The sequence below is a fragment of the Bos javanicus genome, chromosome 6, assembly GCF_032452875.1.
Source record: "Bos javanicus breed banteng chromosome 6, ARS-OSU_banteng_1.0, whole genome shotgun sequence".
NCBI classification, from domain to species: domain Eukaryota; kingdom Metazoa; phylum Chordata; class Mammalia; order Artiodactyla; family Bovidae; genus Bos; species Bos javanicus.
Genome location: NC_083873.1, coordinates 62792717 through 62818647, shown reverse-complemented (window position 1 = coordinate 62818647; position 25931 = coordinate 62792717).

Sequence of the window (25931 nt, the reverse complement as noted above, 5' to 3'; positions counted from 1 at the left end):
GCTTCTATATCTTTGGCTTAAAAAAATATAATCAATCTGGTTTTGGTATTGACCATCTGATGAGATATTATCTTATTGTTGGATTAATGAAAAGTCAAAGCCTAAAGGCAGAGAAGGCAATGGCACCCCACTCCAGTACTCTTGCCTGGAAAATCCCATGGACGGAGGAGCCTGGTAGGCTGCAGTCCATGGGGTCCCTAAGAGTCGGACACAACTAAGTGACTTCCCTTTCGCTTTTCACTTTCATGCATTGGAAAAGGAAATGGCAACCCACTCCAGTGTTCTTGCTTGGAGAATCCCAGGGACTGGCAGGGGACTGGTGGGCTGCCATCTATGGGGTCGCACAGAGTTGGACACGACTGAAGCGACTTAGCAGCAAGGCCTCAAGGAATGTTGAGCATGTATTGAAGGTCACATCTACACTTGGTGATCCCATTGAAAAGAGAACCCAGTCATCCTTTCATGTCTCACCACCTCTGGTGGCTGCTCATAATAATATGAGGCCTTTGTCTAGAACTTTATACTTCTCAAGGCCCTAATAGACAGTTTCTCAAATAAGATCATATGTCTTTATGGTGGAGATTTTCATCCAGATTAAGTCCCAGATAGTTCAGAAACAAAAGTAAAATTTCCACATTGTCTTTAATATAAATAGATGTTTCCAGGGCTCTATCAGGTTCTGTATTACCACAACATGAAAGTGGATGAGTAAGCTCACTCTTTTGCTAAACAAAATTCATTAAGATGATTGCATTGAATTTCCAAATTTAAATTTTACAACATTTTTACATTATTATATAGAATTATATGGAGTGGGTGATTTTTCAAAGATTTAAATATAATCTCTGGTTATGAATATTTATATATAAAATTGCTTAAACTATACCTATTTCAACCTAGATAGCATATTGAAAAGCAGAGACATTCCTTTGCCTACAAAGGTCCGTCTAGTCAAGGGTATGGTTTTTCCCGTGGTCATGTATGGATGTGAGAGTTGGACTGTGAAGAAAGCTGAGCACAGAAGAACTGATGCTTTTGAACTGTGGTGTTGGAGAAGACTCTTGAGAGTCCCTTGGACTGCAAGGAGATCCAACCAGTCCATTCTGAAGGAGATCAGCCCTGGGATTTCTTTGGAAGGAATGATGCTAAAGCTGAAACTCCAGTACTTTGGCCGCCTCATGTGAAGAGTTGACTCATTGGAAAAGACTCTGATGCTGGGAGGGATTGTGGGCAGGAGGAGAAGGGGACGACAGAGGATGAGATGGTTGGATGGCATCACTGACTCGATGGACGTGAGTCTGAGTAAACTCCAGGAGTTGGTGATGGACAGGGAGGCCTGGCGTGCTGTGACTTATGGGGTCACAAAGAGTCAGACACGTCTGAGTGACTGAACTGAACTGAACTGAACTGATACCTATTTCAATATATGAAATAATTTTTTAAACAGAAAGGACTTTAAACAGAATTTATGGATTAAAAATTAATAAAGTAATCATTTGGCTCTGTAACTCTGTAATTTGATGGTAATAGTGAAAGGAAAATTAATTTAGTTTTGAGTTTATTCTTATAGGCAAATATCTTGCTATCACATATTTTCAATAGATCAGTAGAACCAAAATGAATTATTCATCAATATCATTCAGTGACCAGGTTGCTCAATTCTGTAATATATTTAGAAGTAATATAAATATATATTTGGAAGTAATATAAAAATATATTTGGAAGTCTGTTTGTGTATATTGATGGTATTGTTTATCCATAAATATACACATATACATATATACTCAAAATATTAATCCAAAATCTGTACATAAATATTTAGAATTATTAATAAGTGCACAAAAATAAATATGTCTTCAAAATAAGTTTAAACAGAAAATAAGACTACTACAGTCATCAAGTATTTTGTAAATGTATTACCTGAAATATAATGCAAATATAGTTTCTAACAGAGACAGAAAAATAATTGCCAGTAGAGAAACTGATTTCTCAAAAAAGTGAAAATTTAAAAATTATTTTGAGACCAACTCACTGAATTTTTTTTAGTATTAATTGCCAGGTTGTGTTTGCAATACACTATATTCAGTCAAGACAAATGGATTTGTAATTCATGTCTTAAAGTTTGATCTATTACATTTTTAAAATGTGGATCTTAACTTCTGGAACAATTTTTTAAGAAAAGAATCACACAGCACTTAATAAAAATCATTTTTCTTTTTGATTTTTTACTATAATACAATAAGAGTATCACTTGGCCATCTTTTTACTTCTAGTGTGTACCCTCAATTCTTATAGAGAAGAATTAAAATTTTTTTCTCTTGGTCTACAGTTTTTATTCAAATGGAAAGTTTTTAATGAATTATTTTATTTTTCTATTTACCTCTTCTGAATTCTGGTGGCTGTTATTACTACTTTCATTAGATTCAAATGTTATGCAACTCCAGTTAGTACTTTCAATACTTCCTGAAAAAGCTATCGTCCTTAGAGGCTCATTGCTTTTACTGCTTTGCTTTAACAAGCTTTAATCTAATCACATTTTCATTTGATAAAATATTTTGAGAAAATAATCACTTTTTTTTTTATGAAAGATTTTCCAAAATACTTTCTTTAATTGAAAGACTATTAGAGCTCCTGTGGTGTTTTAGAAGTCATTTAGTCAAAAAGTATGATAATGCTTTTCTACATGTTAAACCTTTATTTAACTATAAATTCTTTATGTGCTTATAATTAATATATTTTATACCAGAGATAACTAGGATAACAGAGAGTTTTCTAACTTAATAAATTTACACACTTAGTAACTGATATTCAAAATTCTATGCTATTTCTAATGTATCTTACTGTCTTCTTATTGCATGAAGGTGTATATGCCCATGAACCCGATATTCCAAGATTAAAAGGGTTAAAGGACTTGGTCAAGATTAAGAGTTAAAGACAAGTTTAGGTGACAAGAAGACAGTCTCTTAGTTTAGTTCCTAGCAAGTATCATGCACTGTGCAGGACACTGGAGAACAAAGGTAAATAAAACACATGTCCTACTTTTGAGGGCATCTCAGTCTGGTGGGGAAGGAATATACTTATGCCATTAGTAAAATATGGTTTGTTAATGGTGGAATCTATGGATTTAGAGAAGAGAGGGACTGCTGATGCTTAGGGAAAGGTGGGGAGCTTTCACACTACAGGAGAAAATGCAGATTGATGCTCAAATCATGAACAGATGGGCTTTCCTGGCAGTCTAGTGGTTAAGACTCTGCACCACCAATGCAAGGGGCTTGGGTTTGATCCTTAGACAGGAAACTAAGGTCCCACAAGCTACGTGGTGTGACAAAAAAAAAAAAAAAAAAAGAAAGCATGCATATGAGTTATGTGGAGACTAAGGAAAAAAGCATATTTCTGGAGGAGATAATGGACTGTGTGAGCAGGCAATATAACAGTAGCATGAAGATATAAATGGAAACTTGATTTGAGAGTTGATTGTGAAATGCTTTGTTTGCTATAGTACAAGCCAAGGGGTTTGAGCTTTAGATAATGGAAATAGAAATCATCATACTTCTTTCATTTTTATAATCTCCAGAAAAGTAATATTTCATAGTTCATGACTTGAATGGTAACATTGGGGACATTGTGAAACAATATTAAATGACATCAATATTCATAAAATTAGAAAAACTACATGGTGAACCCCTAAGGAATAAATAATAAATAGGTAAAAAATTTAAAGCTATTATCCTGAAAAAGACCTGAGGTCTTTAATTACATTTAAAATATATTATGTATAAAGTATATATTCATATATAAATATTTCCCTAATATATGTATGTAACCTCTTAGAATATATTTTATATAAATAAAAGTATATATTTATATATAATTTATCTTTAAATGTATAATAAAAATCTCAGGTCTTTCTTAGGGTAAAGAGAAAGACCTTATTCTCCTAAGATATATATGTAATATCTTAGGATACATTTCTAATATCCAGATTAAAACTTAAAATGCTTTGAAGAAGACTGAATATTATTTGCAACTATGTGCATATTTGCATATTTCATAAGTTGTAAACTTTTTTTTTGTTTAATGTGAAGAGTTTGAGCATGTCTTTAAAATAGTTTGCTAACTCAGTATTCATTGCTCTAACAAGGAGATTATTTCTTTATGCCAAGCAATCATGACTGATATAACTGTCCTAGAAATTCTATTAATAATTTAGCGTAACTGTCAGTTTCTTTAAGTTAAATTCTAGATCAGATACTTGATAAATATTTTAACATAGAATATCTATTAAAAGTCAGACTAATGATTCACTCAGGCTAGCATTTAGATTCTCATGTTGTCACCAAATGACACTTTTTTTCCTCCTTCCCATCAATAGGTGAGTCTACTTATCCAAAAAGTAAACATTAAAGTTTCCTTTGTACCACAGATCACACATTTGTCTACCTACCTCTTGAACATGAATGTAGAGTAGAACTTTATTTGAGAAGGCTTGGAGAAAAACAGGTAATTGCTTTCAAGCATAAAAATAATGGAATGGAAATGGGATAATTCATAGTAACTATAGATCCACGTGATAGAATTAGGACTAAAGACTGTAGTTTGTCATAGGAAAAGATTTTAGAGGTATAGAAAATATAATGGCTGGTGAACAAGAAAGAAGTTATAATTTGGCAGTCATTCTGTAAAAGTAATTAAATGTTAGATAGTTGGACTGGAGCAATGGTTGTACAGCGGAGGGAAAAGGTTTAAGAAAAAATATCTCATTTTATTGTGCTTCACAAATATTGCATTTTTACTAATTGAAGGTTTGCGGCAACCTTGCATTTAGCAAGTATATTGGTGCCATTTTTCCAGCAGCATTTGCTCACTTTGTATTTCTGTCACATTTTGGTAATTCATACAATATTTCAAACCTTTTTATTATTATATTTGCTATGGTGATTTGTGATCAGTGATCTTTGGTGTTACGGTGCACATGAATGACACTCAAGTATGATGGTAAACTTAATAGATAAATGCCTATGTTCTGACTGTTCCATTGACCAACTCTTCTCTTTCTCTCTATTCAGGCATCTCTATTCCCTGAGACACAAGTATATCAAATTGGGCCAATTAACAATCTGACAATGGTCTCCAAGTGTTCAAGTGAAAAGTCATACATCTCTTACTTTAAATCAAAAGGCAGAAATGTTGAAACTTAGTGTGAAAGACATGTTGAAAGCCAAGATAGGCTGAAAGTGAGGCCTCTTGGAACAAACAGCCAGGTTGTGAATGGGGAAAGAAAAGTTTTTGAAGGAAATTAAATGTGCTACTCCAGTAAACATATGAATGATAAGAGAACAAAACAACCTTATTGCTGCCCTGGAGAAAGTTTTAGTTGTCTGGATGGAAGGTCAAACCAGCTGCAACATGCCCTTAAGCCAAAATCCAGAGTAAGGCCCCAACTCTCTTCAATTCTGTGAAAGATGTTAGGCAACTGTAGTATAAAAGTTCAAAGCTAAAAGTTAAAAGAGGTTAGTTCATGAAGATTAAGGAAAGAAGCTATCTGCATGCTATAGAAGTGCAAGGTGAAGCTTCAAGTGCTTATGTAGAAGCTGCTCTAAGTTATCTAGGTGGTCTAGCTAAGATAACTAATGAAGGTATCTGTCCTACACAACAGATTTTCAATGTACCTGAAACAGCCTTATATTGGAAGAAAATGCCATCTAGGACTTTCATGACTAGGGAGGATGACTTGGTGTCTTGGTTTAAAGGTACAAAGGATTTGCTGACTCTTGTTAGGGCTAATGCAGCTGGTGACTTTAGTTGAAGCCAATGCTATTATCTTTCCCAAATTCCTAGAGCCCTTAAGGATTATGCTAAATTTACTTGGTTTATGATCTCTAAATAAAGCAACAAAACCTGGAGGACAACATATCTCTTTAAAGCATGGTTTACTGAATATTTTAAGCCCACTATTGAGAACTATTTCTCAAAATAAAATAAATTCCTTTCAAAATATTATTGCTAGTTGGCAATGCACTTGATCACCCAAGAGCTCTGCTGGAGAACTACAATAAGATTAATGTTTTCATGCCTGATAGCACAACATCCATTTTGTAGCCCATGGAACAAGAAGTCATTTTGACTTTCAAGTCTCATTACTTAGAGATACATGTGTAAGGCTGTATCTACCATAGATTCCTCTGATGAATCTAGGCAAAGTGCCTCTAAAGAATTTACCATTCTAGATGCCATTAAGGACATTCATGATCCATGGGAAGAGGGTCAACATTACTAGAAGTTTGAAAGAAGTCAATTCTAATCCTCATGAGTGACTTTGAGGGGTTCATGACTGTAGTGGAGGTAGGGACTGCAGATGTGGTGGAAATAGCAAGAGAATTGAATTAGAGGTGGACTCTGAAGATGTGACTGAATTGTTGCAATCCCATGATAAAACTTTAAAGGATGAGGAGTTGATTCTTATAGATGAGCAAAGAAACTAGTTTCTTGAGATGGAATCTACTCCTGGTGAAGAGGCTATGAGGATTATTGAAATGACAAAGAGGATTTAGATTATTACACAAACAGTTGACAAAGCACTTAACAGGGTTTGAGAGGACTGCCTTCAATTTTGAAATAAAAAAAAAAAACATTTTATTGTGGGTTAAATGCTATCAAATTACATTACAAGCTAAAAGAAATTGTTTTTGAAAAGAAGTCAATCAATTTAACAAACTTCATCATGTCTTATTTTAAGAAATTGTCACAGCCAACCCAAACTTTAGCAGCCACCACCCTGGTCAGTCAACAGCCAATAAACATCAAACAAGACCCTCCACTAGCAAAAAGAATACAACTTTGAAGACAAAGAGAATTTTAGCATTTTTTAGCAAAAAGTATTTTTAAATTACATTATGTATGTTGCTTTTTAAAACATGATACTAATGCACACTTAATAGACTTCAGTATAGTGAAAATCTAGTTTTTATATGCACCAGAAAACCGAAAAAATTTCTGTGACCTATTTTATTTCAAAATTCACTTAATTGAAGTGATCTGGAACCAAACCATAATATCTCCAAGGTGTGATATGTATGGCTCAGAAAAATGGTGAGATTATTTTTATATTCCAAATCCACTCTTTTCCAACCAGTTGTGAACCACTAAAATTGGTCTTTGAATTTTCTATTTTTCTTAGAAGTGTTTCATTCTATGATATAAAGCAATGCATTGCAATAATTTAAAAAGTATTGTTTGATTTCTCATATTTGGGTCAGGTTTAATATTTTAACAATAGTATTTGGAATTCTGGAGGAAATCAAAGCTGTTTTCAATCTCTGAAATCACAGTGCAAATGTAACTTTTCTAAGTTAATGGTGCTCAATTATATCCACTCTTCAAAGTTTGCCTTCTCAATACAGAGTCTTAATTTTTCAGGTGTATTCATGTGCAAAGCTTAGTAATAGGCATAATTATAATTCTAGGAAGAGTCTTTAATTTTTAAATTTCTTTATTATCCCAATAAAATTTCACTTTCTCTGTAGTGTAGAAGACAGAAGTTTTCAACTTAGGTCACATAAAATGAATTCTTTATTATAAACTGTCTAATTTGATATGTCTCTAGGTGACCAAGGCAAGTACTAAGAGAATTATCATTTTCAGGACAAATGTTTAATAATGACATATGTATTCTACCATTTGAAATTTCCCATAAAGAAAAATCAAAGCAACCTTTTTAATTAAAGTCTCAAGTAATTACTCCTGCTTAATATAATTAAATAAAAAACCCTCACAAATGAAATAAAGAAAATATTCTTTTGTATTTGTAACATGAGCTCTGAATTAATCCAAAATTATCAAATACTAAGCTTCATTATTGTAATCCTTCAATTAAACATTTATCATGCATTAAAAAGTGTCATGGTTTTAATATTCATCACTGGTTATTCTATCAAACAATACATGATGAAACATTAGGTTAAGCAAATTAAAATTAAGTCTACAAAGGAGTGAATACTTTATTTGCCCAGGAATTAGCATGTAACAACTCCCTCTAAATTTTAATCTCATTAATAAGACTGAAGCTCCAGTAATAGGCTTTAGAAAAGATTTGTGCTAAATATATGACTACATTAAGTTATATGTAAACTATTTATAAGCCTCAGATTTATTCTGCTATTTGTTTATATGTCTGCACATTGTGTCTATGGTATTAAATGATGTACATGTTGACTGGTTACTTAAAGAGCTACCAAGAAGGATGAGCAGAAGAAGGGTGCTTGGACCATGTTGTCAGGGTTAAGGAGTCCAGTCTAACAGAGCTTAGAATTTCCCAGAATGTCAGCTACAGTTTTCTGCAAAAAGTATAATTTATTGATACTGTCTGCACTCTTCCTCTCCCAATTCTATTTGATCGAATTTTTTTGTATAAGTCAAAAGAGCATATTAGCCCGTTAATCCTAATCTTTAGAAATGAAGTCTACTGATATAATTCCACAGTTTTCAAGGAATGTACCACATTGATAGACAATGAACTTGATGAAGATACGTGATTTTTAATGCAGATTACAATATCATATGAAATACAGTTTGACTTTCAGGTAAGGTAAAGACAGCCATATAGCATTAGCTATAGCAGGAAACTGATGAAAGTTCCTGCTGGTATTTGTGAAGGCTGCTGAATAGGTTTGCACCCAGCACCATGCATAAAATTTAAATAGGTTAATCAAGCCATTTGAAATCAGAGTTATTTAGCATAACTGTAATATTCTGCTTTAAATGTCAAGGATCTTGTGGGGGAAGTTGAGGTACAGAGACAGATTTAAGACCAAGAGTGGGAGGGGGAAGGATATGTCTATTTACAAGCTGATAATCTACATCATGAACTCTGGTCTCCCCTCGTGCCACTTGCTGTTTTTCACAAAGGATGTCTCCACACTTCTACACCTCTATCCTTCTATTATTTTCTAGATGATTTAGGGCCACTTTAATTTCCATATTACTGTCACTCTGTCTATCTTAAGACAATTTCTATTTTTAAAACTTTTATTGCAATATTTTATGTACATTTATTTATTCTTTGTAAACTTTCTTTGTTGGGAAGCCTGGCATGCTACAGGCCATGGGGTTGCAGAATCAAACACAACAGTGACTGAACAATAGCAACAAACTCTCTTAAAGTCTATGAAAATGCTTAATCATCTTTATATACCACATAACACATTACTTGCCTTTGTATTTGTGTCCGTGTGCATGCGTGCTCAGTTGCTAAGTCATGTCTGAGTCTTTGAGACCCCATAGACTGTAGCCTGCCAGGCCCCTCTTTCATGGAATTTTCCAGGCAAGACAGAGTGGGTTGCCATTTCCTACTCCAGGGGATATTACCAATCCAGGGATTGAACCCATGTCTCCTGTGTCTCTTGCATTGGCAGGTGGATTCCTTAAAACTGAATGACCTGGAAAGCCCACCTTTGTATATAGTTATCTCTTGATATATAGTTGAATAAATTCAGTAGTGGAGGAGATGTTTTCATGAGATATTGAAGAGATGTAATTGAGACTATTAGGATATTCCTTGTTGTAGATCAATGTGTGTAAGTTGCTTCAGTTGTATCTGACTTTTTGTGACCCCATGGGCTGTAGCCTGCCAGGCTCCTCTGTCCATGGGATTCTCCAGGCAAGAATACTGGAGTGGGTTGCCATTTTCTTCTCCAGTGGATCTTCTCAACCCAGGGATCAAACTTGAAACTTAAATCTCTTATGCTTACCTGCATTGGTAAGCAGGTTCTTTCCCAGCGTCACCTGGGAAATTGATTTTGAAATCAATAAAAACACACCATGGTGAAAAAAAAAAAATGATGCACTTGTCACCACAGTCATTATCAGAGTTTCACTGAAAATGTCAGAGTTTTGTGTGGTAGACTATTTTAGTAACATTTCTTTATTTCTTATGTTAAAGAGGGGAAAAAAACACACTAGAAGATAATGAAAGAGTAAAGAATTTTGCTTCCACTTCAGAATGACTACTTTGAAATAATTGTTGTTCAGTCACTCGGTCGTGTCAGACTCTTCGACACCATGGACTGAAGCACACCGGACTTCCCTATCTTTCACCATCTCCCAGAGTTTGCTCAAACTCATGTTCATTGAGTCCATGATGCTATCCAACCATCTTATCCTATGTCATCCCCTTCTCTTCCCGTTTTCAATCTTTTCCAGCATCAGTGTCTTTTCCAATGAATCAGCTCTTCACATCAGGTGGCCAAAGTATTGGAGCTTCAGTTTCAGCATCAGTCCTTCCAATGAATATTCAGGGTTGATTTCCATTAGGATTGACTGGTTTGATCTTGCTGTCCAAGGGACTCACAAGAGTTTTCTCCAGCACCAGAGTTCAAAGGCATCAATTCTGTGGTGCTCAGCACTTTTGTCTAGTTCTTGGATCCATACATGATTATAAGAAAAAATAGAGCTTTGACTATATGGACATTTGTAGGCAAAGGAATGTCTTTGCTTCTTAATACACTGTATGGGTTTGTCATTGCTTTTCTTTCAAGAAGCAGTGTCTTTTAATTTCATGGCTGCAGTCACAGTTTCCATTGTTTCCTCATCCATTTGCCATGAAGTGATGGATCTGGATGCTATAATCTTAGTTTTTTTTTTTTTTTTTTTTTTTAATTTTAAGCCAACTTTTTCACTCTCCTCTTTCACTTTCATCAAGAGGCTTTTTAGTTTCTCTTCACTTTCTGCCATAAGGGTGGTGTCATCTGCATATCTGAGGTTATTGATATTTCTTCCGGCAACTTTGATTCCAGCTTGTGCTTCTTCCAGCCCAGTGTTTCTCATGATGTACTCTGCATAGAAGTTAAATAAGCAGGGTGACAATATACAGCCTTGACGTGCTCCTTTTCCTATTTGGAACCAGTCTGTTGTTTCATGTCCAGTTCTAACTGTTGCTTCCTGAGCTGCATACAGATTTCTCAAGAGGCAGGTCAGGTGGTCTGGTATTCACAGCTCTTTCAGAATTGTCCACAGTTTACTGTGATCCACACAGTCAAAGGCTTTGGCATAGTCAATAAAGCAGAAATAGATGTTTTTCTGGAACTGTCTTGCTTTTTCGATGATCCAGCAGATGTTGGCAATTTGATTTCTGGTCCCTCTGCCTTTTCTAAAACTAGCTTGAACATCTGGAAGTTCATGGTTCACGTATTGTTGAAGCCTGGCTTGGAGAATTTTGAGCATTACTTTACTAGCGTGTGAGATGAGTGCAATTGTGCGGTAGTTTGAGCATTCTTTGGCATTGCCTTTCTTTGGGATTGGAATGAAAACTGACCTTTTCCAGTCCTGTGGCCACTGCTGAGTTTTCCAAATTTGCTGGCATATTGAGTGCAACAATTTCACAGCATCACCTTTCAGGATTTGGAATAGCTCAACTGGAATTCCATCATCTCCACTAGCTTTGTTTGTAGTGATGCTTTCTAAGGCCCACTTGACTTCACATTCCAGGATGTCTGGGCCTAGGTGAGTGATCACATCATCATGATTACCTGGGTCATGAAGATTTTTTTTGTACACTTCTTCTGTGTATTCTTGCCACCTCTTCTTAATATCTTCTGCTTCTGTTAGGTCCATACCATTTCTGTAATTTATTGTGCCCATCTTTGCATTAGATGTTCCCTTGGTGTCTATAATTTTCTTGAAGAGATCTCTAGTCTTTCCCATTCTGTTGTTTTTCTCTATTTCTTTGCATTGATCACTGAGGAAGGCTTTCTTATCTCTTCTTGCTATTCTTTGGAACTCTGCATTAAGATGCTTATATCTTTCCTTTTCTCCTTTGCTTTTTGTTTCTCTTCTTTCCACAGCTATTTGTAAGGACTCTCCAGACAGCCATTTTGCTTTTTTGTATTTCTTTTCCATGGGGATGGTCTTGATCCCTGTCTCCTATATAATGTCACCAACCTCAGTCCATAGTTCATCAGGCACTCTATCTATCAGATCTAGGCCCTTAAATCTATTTCTCACTTCCACTGTATAATCATAAGGGATTTGATTTAGGTCATACCTGAATGGTCTAGTGGTTTCCCCTACTTTCTTCAATTTAAGTCCAAATTTGGCAATAAGGAGTTCATGGTCTGAGCCACAGTCAGCTCCTGGTCTTGTTTTAGTTGACTGTATAGAGCTTCTCCATCTTTGGTTGCAAAGAATATAATCAATCTGATTTCAGTGTTGACCATCTGGTGATGTCCATGTGTAGAGTCTTCTCTTGTGTTGTTGGAAGAGGGTGTTTGCTCTGACCAGTGCATTTTCTTGGCAAAACTCTATTAGTCTTTGCCCTGCTTCATTCCATATTCCAAGGCCAAATTTGCCTGTTACTCCAGGTGTTTCTTGACTTCCTACTTTTGTATTCCAGTCCCCTATAATGAAAAGGACATCTTTTTTGGGTGTTAGTTCTAAAAGGTCTTGTAGGTCTTTATAGAACTGTTCAGCTTCAGCTTCTTTAGCATTACTGGTTGGGGCATAGACTTGGATTACTGTGATATTGAATGGTTTGCCTTGGAAACAGATAGAGATCATTCTGCCATTTTTGAGATTGCATCCAAGTACTGCATTTCAGACTCTTTTGTTGACCATGATGGCTACTCCATTTCTATGAGGGATTTCTGCCCGCAGTAGTAGATATAATGGTCATCTGAGTTAAATTCACCCATTCCAGTCCATTTTAGTTTGCCGATTCCTAGAATATCAACGTTAACTCTTGCCATCTCTTGTTTGACCACTTCCAATTTGCCTTGATTCATGGACCTGACATTCCAGGTTCCTATGCAATATTGCTCTGTACAGCATCAGACCTTGCTTCTATCACCAGTCCCACCCACAGTTGGGTATTGTTTTTTCTTTGGCTCCATCCCTTCATTCTTTCTGGAGTTATTTCTCCACTGATCTCCAGTAGCATATTGGGCACCTACTGACCTGGGGAGTTCCTCTTTCAGTATCCTATCATTTTGCCTTTTCATACTGTTCATGGGGTTCTCAAGGCAAGAATACTGAAGTGGTTTGCCATTCCCTTCTCCAGTGGACCACATTCTGTCAGATCTCTCCACCATGACCTGCCCGTCTTGGGTTGCCCCACGGGCATGGCTTAGTTTCATTGAGTTAGACAAGGCTGTGGTCCTAGTGTGATTAGATTGACTAGTTTTCTGTGAGTGTGGTTTCAGTGTGTCTGCTCTGATGCCCTCTTGCAACACCTACCGTCTTACTTGGGTTTCTCTTACCTTGGATGTGGGGTATCTCTTCACAGCTGCTCCAGCAAAGTGCAGCTGCTGCTCCTTACCTTGGATGAGGTGTATCTCCTCACCGCCGCCCCTTCTGACCTTCAACGTGGAATAGCTCCTCTAGGCCCTCCTGCGCCCACGCAGCCACCGCTCCTTGGAGGTGGGGTTGCTCCTCCCGGCAGCTGCCCCTGGCCTCGGGCATAGGGTAGGTTCTTCTGACTGCCCCTGGCCTCGCACGCAGGGTAGCTCCTCTCGGCTGCTGCCCCTTACCTCGGTTGTGGGTAGCTCCTCTCGGCCATTCCTGCGCCGTCGCAGCCTGGCATCTCAGCTGCTGCCTCTGACCTCGGACGTGGGGTAACTCCTCTTGGCTGCCTCCTCTCCAGCATGGGGTCCTCCCGGCTTCTGCCCCTGACCTCGGACGTGGGGTAGCTCCTCTCCGCCGCGCTAAATGCGCAGGTCTCAGCCGCCGGCGCATTTCAGCATTAGATTATCATGCGTAGATTATCAAATCTACACATGATCTGTATGGGACTTGCATAGTCTATAGTTAATGCTTGTTGTTCTCTATCCTAAGTGTAACTGAGGGAGAGGTCTACTTGAAGAAAGAAGGATAACAACATGAGATGGGGTGTGAGTGACTTCCATTGTTATGAATGAAAGAAAAAGAGAGAATCTTTATCAACCAAGAAAGGGAATTTCATGCAGCTTTTAGACATAAAAATCATAGTTCTTGAGCATTTCTGAAATCCCTATTATTTTGTCCTTTTAATTTTTTTTTAATTTTATTTTATTTAACTTTACAATATTGTATTGGTTTTGCCAAATATCAAAATGAATCCACCACAGGTATACATGTGTTCCCCATCCTGAACCCTCCTCCCTCCTCCCTCCCCATACCATCCCTCTGGGTCATCTCAGTGCACCAGCCCCAAGCATCCAGTATCGTGCATCAAACCTGGACTGGCGACTCGTATCATATATTATATTATACATGTTTCAATGCCATTCTCCCAAATCTTCCCACCCTCTCCCTCTCCCACAGAGTCCAAAAGACTGTTCTGTACATCAGTGTCTCTTTTGCTGTCTCGTATACAGGGTAATTGTTATCATCTTTTTAAATTCCATATATATGCATTAGTATACTGTATTGGTGTTTTTCTTTCTGGCTTACTTCACTTTGTATAATAGGCTCCAGTTTCATCCACCTCATTAGAACTGATTCAAATGTATTCTTTTTAATGGCTAAGTAATACTCCATTGTGTATATGTACCACGGCTTTCTTATCCATTCATCTGCTGATGGACATCTAGGTTGCTTCCATGTCCTGGCTATTATAAACAGTGCTGCGATGAACATTGGGGTACACATGTCTCTTTCCCTTCTGGTTTCCTCAGTGTGTATGCCCAGCAGTGGGATTGCTGGATCATAAGGCAGTTCTATTTCCAGTTTTTTAAGGAATCTCCACACTGTTCTCCATAGTGGCTGTACTAGCTGGCATTCCCACCAACAGTGTAAGAGGGTTCCCTTTTCTCCACATCCTCTCCAGCATTTATTGCTTGTAGACTTTTGGATCACAGCCATTCTGACTGGCTGTCCTTTTTATTATAGTGACTGTTTTTCTGAAGTCTTTTTCTATAGTGTTTTTATGTGAGCATCTCATTCAACTTTCCCACCTCCTGTCAAGAGCAGCTGGATACTAACACATGTCTTCAAAACAAGATCCCTCTTTCCCATGGGGAGCCAATTCACCTGACTTGACTAGATCTCATCCTACTTTTCTAAAAATTACATGACCTCGGCTCAGCTAATTACAGAAACATTTCCATCTGTCTGCATTATTGGTCCAAAGGCTCATGACCCAAGACAGGTAAATCAGAGTTCTCTCAAGTTGTGAATTTTTTTTTGTCCCTGAAGTGTCCACTAATTTAGAAGGATGTAAGTCAGTAAGGATGTAAGTTCCACTATGTGGAACAAGGTTTGTGAGTCCCATGACTTCTTGTCTTATTCGACTCTACCACTGTAGTGAGAGTAATAACAGACAAAATGTAAAAAAAAAAAAAAATCCAATATAACTTTATTTACAAGCACAGGTGGTAGGCCTGATTTGAGTCGTAGTTTGCAGTTCCTTGATATAGAATCCATGTGATAAAGAGAGAGCTTGTGATTACATCATTTGATCACCTGCATTCATTTGCATCTGTAATTGATGCAAATTGATACAATCAGAGTCAAGTATAGAGAGACTCTGACAGGGGTGTGATAGTATTATTTGAGATCTGTATTAGTTGCATATTGCTGCAAAACAAATTACTCCAAAACTCACCAGAATGAAAAAACACACAGTTACTTCCTCCCAGTTTCTGTATGTCAAGAATCCAGAAGTATCTTAGTTGGTGTTTCAGACTCAGTGTCTCCCATGAGGCTCAACTGGGACTGGAAGATCTGCTTCCAAACTCACTCATATGGTTTTTCAGTAGGCTTTAATTCATGGTGCTCCGTTGACTGGAGACCTCATTTCTTCCCATGTAACATTTCCATAACATGGTATCTGGTCTTCCTTAGAGTGAGTGGCAGAGATTCATGAAGAAGAAAGAGAGTGCTCAAAACAGAAGCCATAGTCTTCTGATAGTCTAATTTTGGAAATGATATACCATTACTTGGACTGTATGCAGCTGGTCACACAGACCAATTCTTGACCAATATGAGACATAATGATACAAGAGTGTGGAATCCAGGAAGTAGAGGTCATTGAGGGGCCATCTTGGAGACTGGCTACCACCTAATGCTAGATGAGTCCATGTCTGAATTGTTTCTTGCATTTTCAAGTTGAAGTAATGAATACCTATTGTTTAAGCTTTTTTCATCCCTAATAATTATGAAAGTTTTTGCCTGTCTTGTTTTATAAACCTTAAAAACATAAAAGCTGTGCATGAAGGTGGTTTGAAGAGGTGATCAAGGAACAGGGGTGAGCAGTGGGACTGATGACTGTGTACTATTCTTTACATGTTGTCCTGTGGAGTGGAGGCACCAAGAAATAAAATTCCGGCAGCTCAAGAAAGGAAGAAAACTAAGCTGAATTCTTACTAGCAAATAGAAGAAAGAACAGCATTTCATATTGAGCTCTCCCTGATCAGAGATGAGACAATTGAAACAGAATTAAATAAAGCTCCATGTCAGGTAAGTTTATTTTCTATCACAGGCTTAAAGGTCAGAAAATAGTAGGGATCTGGAGAAGCATAGTTCAGATGAACTATACAAGATAATCAGACTTCACTGGAATCCAATAAAAACACTGAAACTACTCAAGAATATCTGATTATTGGGAAGTTTGAGTATGAAAAATGTATGTTTATTATTATGATATAAAACACATTTGCTACATAATAGCTACAGCTACACAGTGGTTCGTATTATCTTAGGAAATTTGAATAAATCACACCAACCCAGCCCAGAATGAAATAGCTATGAAACAGAAATATCATCAGGATTTGTCTCATGGCAATAAATCATTTTAATAAAACTACTGTTAAAATGCAGAATGAATATCATAAGGTTTTTGTTTTTTTTCCCTATGAGTTGTTGAAATGAGCCACTTGAATAAATTACATTTTAAAAGATTCTAAATGACTGAGATATCAGAGTTTTATTATACTGGGAGGTGAAGAATTTTAACTGTGTATACATGGGTGACAGAAAGAGCTTTACTAATAAGACTAATGCAAATATAAATAGTCAGATATTTGCTCCTGGCTTTATTAAGAACTACAGATTAGACAATATATAGCCTCCAATTAAAATAAATAAATTTAAATTTAAAATAAATAAACAGTCTAAATAAAGCAAAAGTGTTTCTAAATTCTGTAAAATTCTTTTATATGCATTGTATACTCAGATAAACATCAGCATCCCAGACTAAAATGGAGATGGCAGTTTTAGCAGATAATAACAGTAAAATAATAGAGAAAAATATGATGTCTGATTTGGTAAATAAAATACAATTTTAATTGAGTACAATATAAATTTTATAATATCAGCAGAGTAAAATATTCTTGATGCAATGGCCTGTCGATATAAATATTTTACATACTATCTGCATAACAAAACTCCTCTGGTTCACATAGGATTAATTTTATGGTGGATAGGTGTTCCTGATTAAAACCACAACAGAAACTGCATTGTAAGAGGGTAACTTCAAGATAGTAGTGAATGTAGTTTACTGTTGAAATATACACATTTTCAGTGCCACCTATTGGTAGAAAGACAAGATTTACATAGAACGATTTTTTAAAAAATATCTGTAGTAATGGATAATTTATAAATAGTGAACATACATATACAAAATGTATAAACTATTTTGGAATGGTTTGATAAATTACTATTAGATTTGCTCATTGATTTTTACAGATGAGAAATTGCTAGCAATTTAGGTAGCTAAATGAGGAAGGTAAATAAATGTTTCACACATTATTATAAAAATTATTTTAATGTTTGTATTTTTAACATCTTTGCACTGAGTCTAATATAAAATTGAGTTGACTTTTTTTAAAATTTGTTATAAAGAAACATCCATGATTTTACCTATAAGCCTTTTTTCAAATAAGTAAAATATTTTACTTTTTTGTTAACTGATTATATTTTCATTGAAATTAGAAATGTTTGAGTTTTCCCATGACTCAGTGGATAAACTGCAATGCAGGAGACACAGGAGACACATGTTCAATCCCTGGATCAAGACGATCCTCTGGAGAAGGAAATGGCAACCCACTCCAGTATTCTTGCCTGAAAAATCCCATGGAAGAGGAGGCTGGTGGGCTACAGTCCAAAGGGTCACAGAGTCAGACACGACTGAGTGACTAAGCATGGGTGCACATAGAAATATTTAAATTAGAAATAATCTTTGCCTAAATATTTGGAAGTCCAATGAGAATGGCTTTAAAAGTTTAAATATTTATTATTTATAATATATATTATGTCATGCTATTAAATGAAATATAATTGCATCATTTGATACAATATTTCATCTTATAAGTAAACTGGGCCTTCCTGGTGGTGCAAGTGGTAAAGAACCCTCCTGCTAATGCAGGAGATGTAAGAGACTCAGGTTCAATCCCTGAGTCAGGAAGATCCCCTAGAGAAGGAACGGTGACCCACTCCAGTGTTCTTTCCTGGAAAATCCCATGGATAGAGGAGACTTGTAGGCAACAGTCCATAAGATCACAAAGAGTCAGACACACTAAAACAATGTGTCAAACAAAATGCAATAATAAATATTGGTAATAATATTTGGCAGGTAAAACTGAGATGTCATTTTTCTTCTATTTTTGATAATTTTATAATTTTTCAAAGATCATCAGCTAGCTTTAGAATTGAAATAAATAATACTATTACAACTAGTACATCTGTAATAGTTTAATAAAAATAGATGCAATCATTAATATTATGAAACTGTAAAAATTATTTTAAAATAAACAAATAGTTTGTGTCTTACAAATTAATCTGTACTATAAAAATAACTTTAATCTTGCTGCAAATTTTTAAAATTTAGTAGAGAATTATATTTTCCACATTTTTAATCTTTATTAATTAATTTATAATCATTCCAGTGATAGGTAGCAATTGTTTTATTGTTTATTAAGTGTTAAGAAAGATTACAATGTTAACATTTTAATATTTCATTGTTAATATTTAAATTAGTAATTCTTTATTAATTAATTGTAATTGATAGAAAAACAAAGTCCTAACCTGAACCATTTTACTATGTAAATTAGAAATAATTTTGATGGTGAAAAATGGGTGTTTTTCAACTGGGTTCATGTGAATCACTGGTGATCCCCAGGAAAGAAGAGAAGAAGAACTGAAGTACTGGAACAGGTAAAGCTCTGGAGCCCAAATCTCTGCTTCTGCTTTTATGTTTACAACAGTGGTGGGTCAACAACTGTCCTGAAGAAGTCTCCCATAAGGTGAGCAGATTCCAGGCAAATATTTTATGGGGTATTTTTATATAAAATCTTGGTTTTAAAATATTCTACAATATGGCCATGTCCTGAGGATTCAGAATTATGCATAAAAAAGAAGTACCTGTTGCAAAATCCAAAAGCTAGGAAAGAAGCTTAAATTGAAGAAACAAAACAAAGGAAAACCACTAGGCCATTCAAGTATGACCTAAATCAAATTCCTTATGATTATACAGTGGAAGTGACAAATAGATTCAAGGGATTAGATCTGATAGACAGAGTGACTGAAGAACTATGGACAGAGGTTCCTAACATTGCCCAGGAGGTGGTGGTCAAAACCATCCGCAAGAAAAATAAATTGAAAAAGGCAAAATAGTTGTCTGAGGAGGCCTTACAAATAGCTGAGAATAGAAGAGAAGCTAAAGCCAAAGGAGAAAAGGAAAGATAACCCATCTGAATGCAGAGTTCCAAAGAATAGCAAGGAGAGGTAAGAAAGCTTTCCTAAGGGATCAATGTAAAGAAATAAAGGAAAACAATAGAATGGGAAAGACTAGAGATCTCTTTAAGAAATTACAGATACCAAGGGAATATTTCATGCAAAGATGGGCACAATAAAAGACAGAAATGGTATGGACCTAACAGATGCAGATGATATTAAAAAGAGGTGGTGAGAATACACAGAAGAACTATACAAAAAAGCTCTTCATGACCCAGATAACAACAATGGTGTGATCACTCACCTATAGCCAGACATCTGGAGTGCAAAGTCAAGTGGGCCTTAAGAAGCATAACAATGAACAAAGCTAGTGGAGATAATGGAATTCCAACTGAGTTATTCCTAATCCTAAAAGATGATGCTGTGAAAGTGCTGCTCTCAATATGTCAGTGAATTTGGAAAACTCAGCAGTGGCCACAGGACTGGAAAAGATCAGTTTTCATTGCAATTGCAAAGGAATACAATGCCAAAGAATATTAAAACTACCACAAAATTATACTAATTTCACACACTAGAAAAATGATGCTCAAAATTCTCCAAGATAGACTTCAACAGTACGTGAACTGAGAATTTCCACATGTACAAGTTGGATTTAGAAAAGGCAGAGGAACCAGAGATCAAATTGCCATCTGTTGGTTCATATAAAAAGCAAGAGAATTCAGAAAAATATCTACTTCTGCTTCATTGACTATGATAAAGCCTTTGAGTGCGTGCATCACAAGAAACTACAGAAAATTCTTCAGGTGATGGGAATATAAGACCACCTTTTCTCCCTCCTGAGAAACTTATATGCAGATCAAGAAGCAACAGTTAGAACCAGACATGGAACAACAGACTGCTTTCAAATCGGGAAAGGAGTATGTCAAGGCTGCATATTTTTACCCTGCTTATTTAACTTACATGCAGAGAACATGTGAAATGCCAGGCTGGATAAAGAACAAGCTGGAATCAAGATTGCAGGGAGAAATATCAATAACCTCAGATATGCAGATGACACCACCCTTATGGCAGAAAGCAAAGAACTAAAGAGCCTCTTGATGAAAGTCAAAGAGGAGAGTGAAAAAGTTGGATTAAAACTCAACATTCAAAAAGCTAAGATCATGGCAACTTTCCCACACTTCATGGCAAATAGATGGGGAAGCAATGGACACCGTGACAGATTTTATTTTCTTGGGCTCCAAATCAATGCAAATATCGACTCCAACCATGAAATTTTAAGATGTTTACTCCTTGGAAGAAAAGCTATGACAAACCTAAACAGCATATTAAAAAGCAGAGACCTTACTTTGCCAACAAAGGTCTGTGTAGTCAAAGCTATGGTTTTTCCAGTAGTCATGTACAGATGTGAGATTTAGACCTTAAGGAAAGCTTGGTCCTGAAGATTTGGTGCTTTCAAGCTGTAGTGCTGGAAAAGACTTTTGAGAGTCCCTTGGACATCAAGGATAACAAAACAGTCAATCCTAAAGGAAATCAACCCTGAATATTCATTGGAAGGACTGATGCTGAAGCTGAAGCTCCAATATTTTGGCCAGCTGATTTGAAGAGCTGACTCATTGGAAAAGACCCTGATGCTGGGAAAGATTGAAGCAGGAGGAGAAGGGGACAACAGAGGATAAGAAGATTGGATGGCATCATTGACTTGATGGACATCAGTTTGAGCAAACTCAGGGATATAGTGAAGGACAGAGAAACCTGGCCTGCTGCAGTCTATGGGATCACAAAGAATTGGACGTGACTGAGGGACTGAACAAAAATAACAAGCTGAGGTGCATATGAAAGCAATGAATTCAGTAAGCCCAGAGACTTGCATTCCCATACACAGAATGCTAAACTCCTTAACTTGGTGTGTGATCTTGATATTCAGTTTGCCTGCTCCCTTTCTTGCAAACGTGTATGTAGCCAGACTCCCCCTTCTGCTTCTTTGGAGCAGTTTTCTCAGAGATACTGTCTCCTGGGCTCAGAGTCCTAAACATTCCCACCAAATAAAATAAGCCTCTACTTTGGGTTGTGATTGTATTTTTAAGTCAACAACTGATTTAAACAAAAGAACAAAAAAAGGCAAAAAAAAAAAAAAAAAAGGCAAAGGAAATGTTTAAACAGTGCCTGCCAAACAATTTTTAAAAAGGATTGCCATGAACATTGGGCTACATGTGTCTCTTTCAATTCTGATTTCCTCAGTGTGTATGCCCAGCAGTGGGATTGCTGGATCATAAGGCAGTTCTATTTCCAGTTTTTTAAGGAATCTCCACACTGTTCTCCATAGTGGCTGTACTAGTTTGCATTCCCACCAACAGTGTAAGGGGTTCCCTTTCCTCCACACCCTCTCCAGCATTTATTGCTTGTAGACTTTTGGATCGCAGCCATTCTGACTGGTGTGAAATGGTACCTCATAGTGGTTTTGATTTGCCTTTCTCTGATAATGAGTGATGTTGAGCATCTTTTCATGTGTTTGTTAGCCATCTGTATGTCTTCTTTGGAGAAATGTCTATTTAGTTCTTTGGTCCATTTTTTGATTGGGTCATTTATTTTTCTGGAATTGAGCTGTAGGAGTTGTTTGTATATTTTTGAGATTAGTTGTTTGTCAGTTGTTTCATTTGCTATTATATTCTCCCATTCTGAAGGCTGACTTTTCACCTTGCTTATAGTTTCCTTTGTTGTGCAAAAGCTTTTAAGTTTAATTAGGTCTCATTTGTTTATTTTTGCTTTTGTTTCCAATATACTGGGAGGTGGGTCATAGAGGATCCTGCTGTGATGTATGTCGGAGAGTGTTTTGCCTATGTTCTCCTCTAGTAGTTTTATAGTTTCTGGTCTTACGTTTAGATCTTTAATCCATTTTGAGTTTATTTTTGTGTATGGTGTTAGAAAGTGTTCTAGTTTCATACTTTTGCAAGTGGTTGACCAGTTTTCCCAGCAACAGTTGTTAAAGAGATTGTCTTTAATCCATTGTATATTCTCAGCAGATGAATGGATAAGAAAGCTATGGTACATATACACAATGAAGTATTACTCAGCCATTAAAAAGAATACATTTGAATCAGTTCTAATGAGGTGGATGAAACTGGAGCCTATTATACAAAGTGAAGTAAGCCAGAAAGAAAAACACCAATACAGTATACTAACGCATATATATGGAATTTAGAAATATGGTAATGATAACCCTGTATACAAGACAACAAAAGAGACACTGATGTACAGAACAGTCTTTTGGACTCTGTGGGAGAGGGAGAGGGTGGGATGATTTGGGAGAATGGCATTGAAACATGTATAATATCATATATGAAACGAGTCACCAGTCCAGGTTCGATGCACGATACTGGATGCTTGGGGCTGGTGCACTGGGACGACCCAGAGCGATGGTATGGAGAGGGAGGGGGGAGGAGGGTTCAGGATGGGGAGCACGTGTATACCTGTGGTGGATTCATTTTGATATATGGCAAAACCAATACAATATTGTAAAGTTAAAAAAGAAAAGAAAAGAATAAACATAAAAAAATAAAATAAAAAGGATTGCCATGAACTAGTCACTGATCTGTATAATTGTAAGGGATTTGATTTAGATCATACGTTAATGGTCTAGTGGTTTTCCCTACTTTCTTCAACTTAAGTATGAATTTAGAAATAAGTTCATAATCTGAGCTACAGTCAGCTTCCAGTCTTGTGTTTGAAGAGGGTGTTTGCTATGACCAGTGTGTTCTCTTGGCAAAACTCTATTAGCCTTTCCCTCGCTTCATTCTGTACTCCAAGGCCAAATTTGCCTGTTACTTCAGGTATTTCTTGACATCCTACTTTTGCATTCCAGTTCGCTATAATGAAAAGGACATCTTTCTTGGGTGTTAGTTCTAGAAGGTCTTGTAGGTCGTCATAGAACCGTTCAACTTCAGCTTCTTCAGCATTACTGGTCAGGGTATAGTCTTGAATTACTGTGATATTGAATGGTTTGCCTTGGAAATGAACAGAGATCATTCTGTCGTTTTTGAGATTGCATCCAAGTACTGCATTTCAGACTCTTTCATTGACTACAGTGGCTACTCCATTTCTTCTAAGGGATTCTTGCCCATAGTAATAGATATAATGGTCATTGGAAGGACAGATGCTGAAGCTGAAACTACAATACTTTGGCCACCTGATGCAAAGAAATGACTCATTTGAAAAGACTCTGATGCTGAGAAAGATTGAAGACAGGAGGAGAAGGGGATGACAGAGGATGAGATGGTTAGATGGTGTCACCGGCTCAATGCACATGAGTTTGAGTAAACTCCAGGAGTTGGTGACGGACAGGGAACCCTGGCATGCATGGGGTTGCAAAGAGTTGGACATGACTGAGCAACTGCACTGAACTGAACTGTCACTAATCAATATTAACATATTAGTTAATACTTGTTTTCAGACACATGTAGAAGACCAGGACAATGCATATTCAATTAAAAAAAAAAACACTATAAAAGGCTACTTTTAATTATCATATTTATTTACATTTGAAGTGAAGTGAAAGTCAATCAGTCGTTTCTGACTCTTTGAGACCCTGACTCTTTGAGACTGTTTGAGACCCTCTACAGTCCATGGAATTCTCCAGGCCAGAAAGTGGAGTGGGTAGTCAGTCCCTTCTCTAGGGGATCTTCCCAACTCAAGGATCAAACCCAGGTCTCCCACATTGCAGGCAGATTCTTTACCAGCTGAGCTACCAGGGAAACACTGTTTACATTTAGAACTTTGCTAACGGCATGCTTCTTTGACATAAGGAAACAGACCACCTGGGCAGAAGGGGCCTAGAGCTACAAGTCATCTTTTATACAGAGAATATTCTAATGACTATGGTCCAGGAAATCCTCTTAGACACCTGCTTTTCATATTCACATTACTTTCTAATTTAATCTTAAAAATAATACAGGTGAGAAAATGTAGAGCTGTGCATGGTATAAAAATAAAATGTGGATGAAATCCTTGTTTTATCTCACCGGGGAAATTGTCAGGTAATGATTATTTATTCAACTGAACATCTGTTAATTATTCAGCTTAGCCTTACGTATACAAAACAGCTTTTCTTTTGCATGCAAATGGAGATTCACACAGGTCAATATTTATAAAAGATGGTTTACATTTTAGTACATGTCAATGTGGCAAAAGATATGTGTGAGCTATTACAACAAATGTTCTTTCTTCAAAGTGAGTATAGGCTCTCTTTCTTTCCACATTCCTAGCAGGATGGACTGCTGCAAATTCTGTGGAGTTTGGGGCATCTGAGAATTCCGCTCTGAAAAGCAGAAGCCATCTAAACTTGACATAATTAAACAGCCAGATCAGATAATCCCAGGATGAAAATTGCCCAGGACAAAGCAGAAAAGCATATCAGTATAGATTCAGTTGTGACATGACTACTGCCTGATTTGAATAGACAACTAACCTCAGACAGAGGAAAGATGATGAAAAGTGATGAAAATGTTTAGGGAAGGGAAGATAGTATCTTCTTTCTACAGCTGATAGTAAAGAAAAAATCACTAATTAAAGTGACTTTCCAACATTTTAATTTTTTTCCCCCATAGAGTTCTAGATACTTATCTGGTATTGTTCTGGATACTTACCTGGTATTGTTCTGGATGCTTATCTGGTATTGTTCTGGATACTGATCTGTTTGGTATTGTGATAAACTTACAAATAGATACTAATGTTAAGAAGACAGTATAATATGTAGGCCATGAAATTAAAAGACACTTGCTCCTTGGAAGAAAAGTTATGACCAACCTAGATAGCATATTCAAAAGCATAGACATTACTTTGCCAACAAATGTCCGTCTAGTCAAGACTATGGTTTTTCCAGTGGTCATGTATGGATGTGAGAGTTGGACTATGAAGAAAGCTAAGCACCGAAGAATTGATGCTTTTGAACTGTGGTGTTGGAGAAGACCCGTGAGAGTCCTTTGGACTGCAAGGAGATCCAACCAGTCCATTCTAAAGGAGATCAGACCTGGGTATTCTTTGGAAGGAATGATGCTAAAGCTGAAACTCCAGTACTTTGGCCACCTCATGCGAAGAGTTGACTTATTGGAAAAGACTGATGCTGGGAGGGATTGGGGGCAGGAGGAGAAGGGGACAACAGAGGACGAGATGGCTGGATGGCATCACCAACTCGATGGACGTGAGTCTAAGTGAACTCCAGGAGTTGGTGATGGACAGGGAGGCCTGGTGTGCTGTGATTCATGGGGTTGCAAAGAGTCGGACATGACTGAGTTACTGAA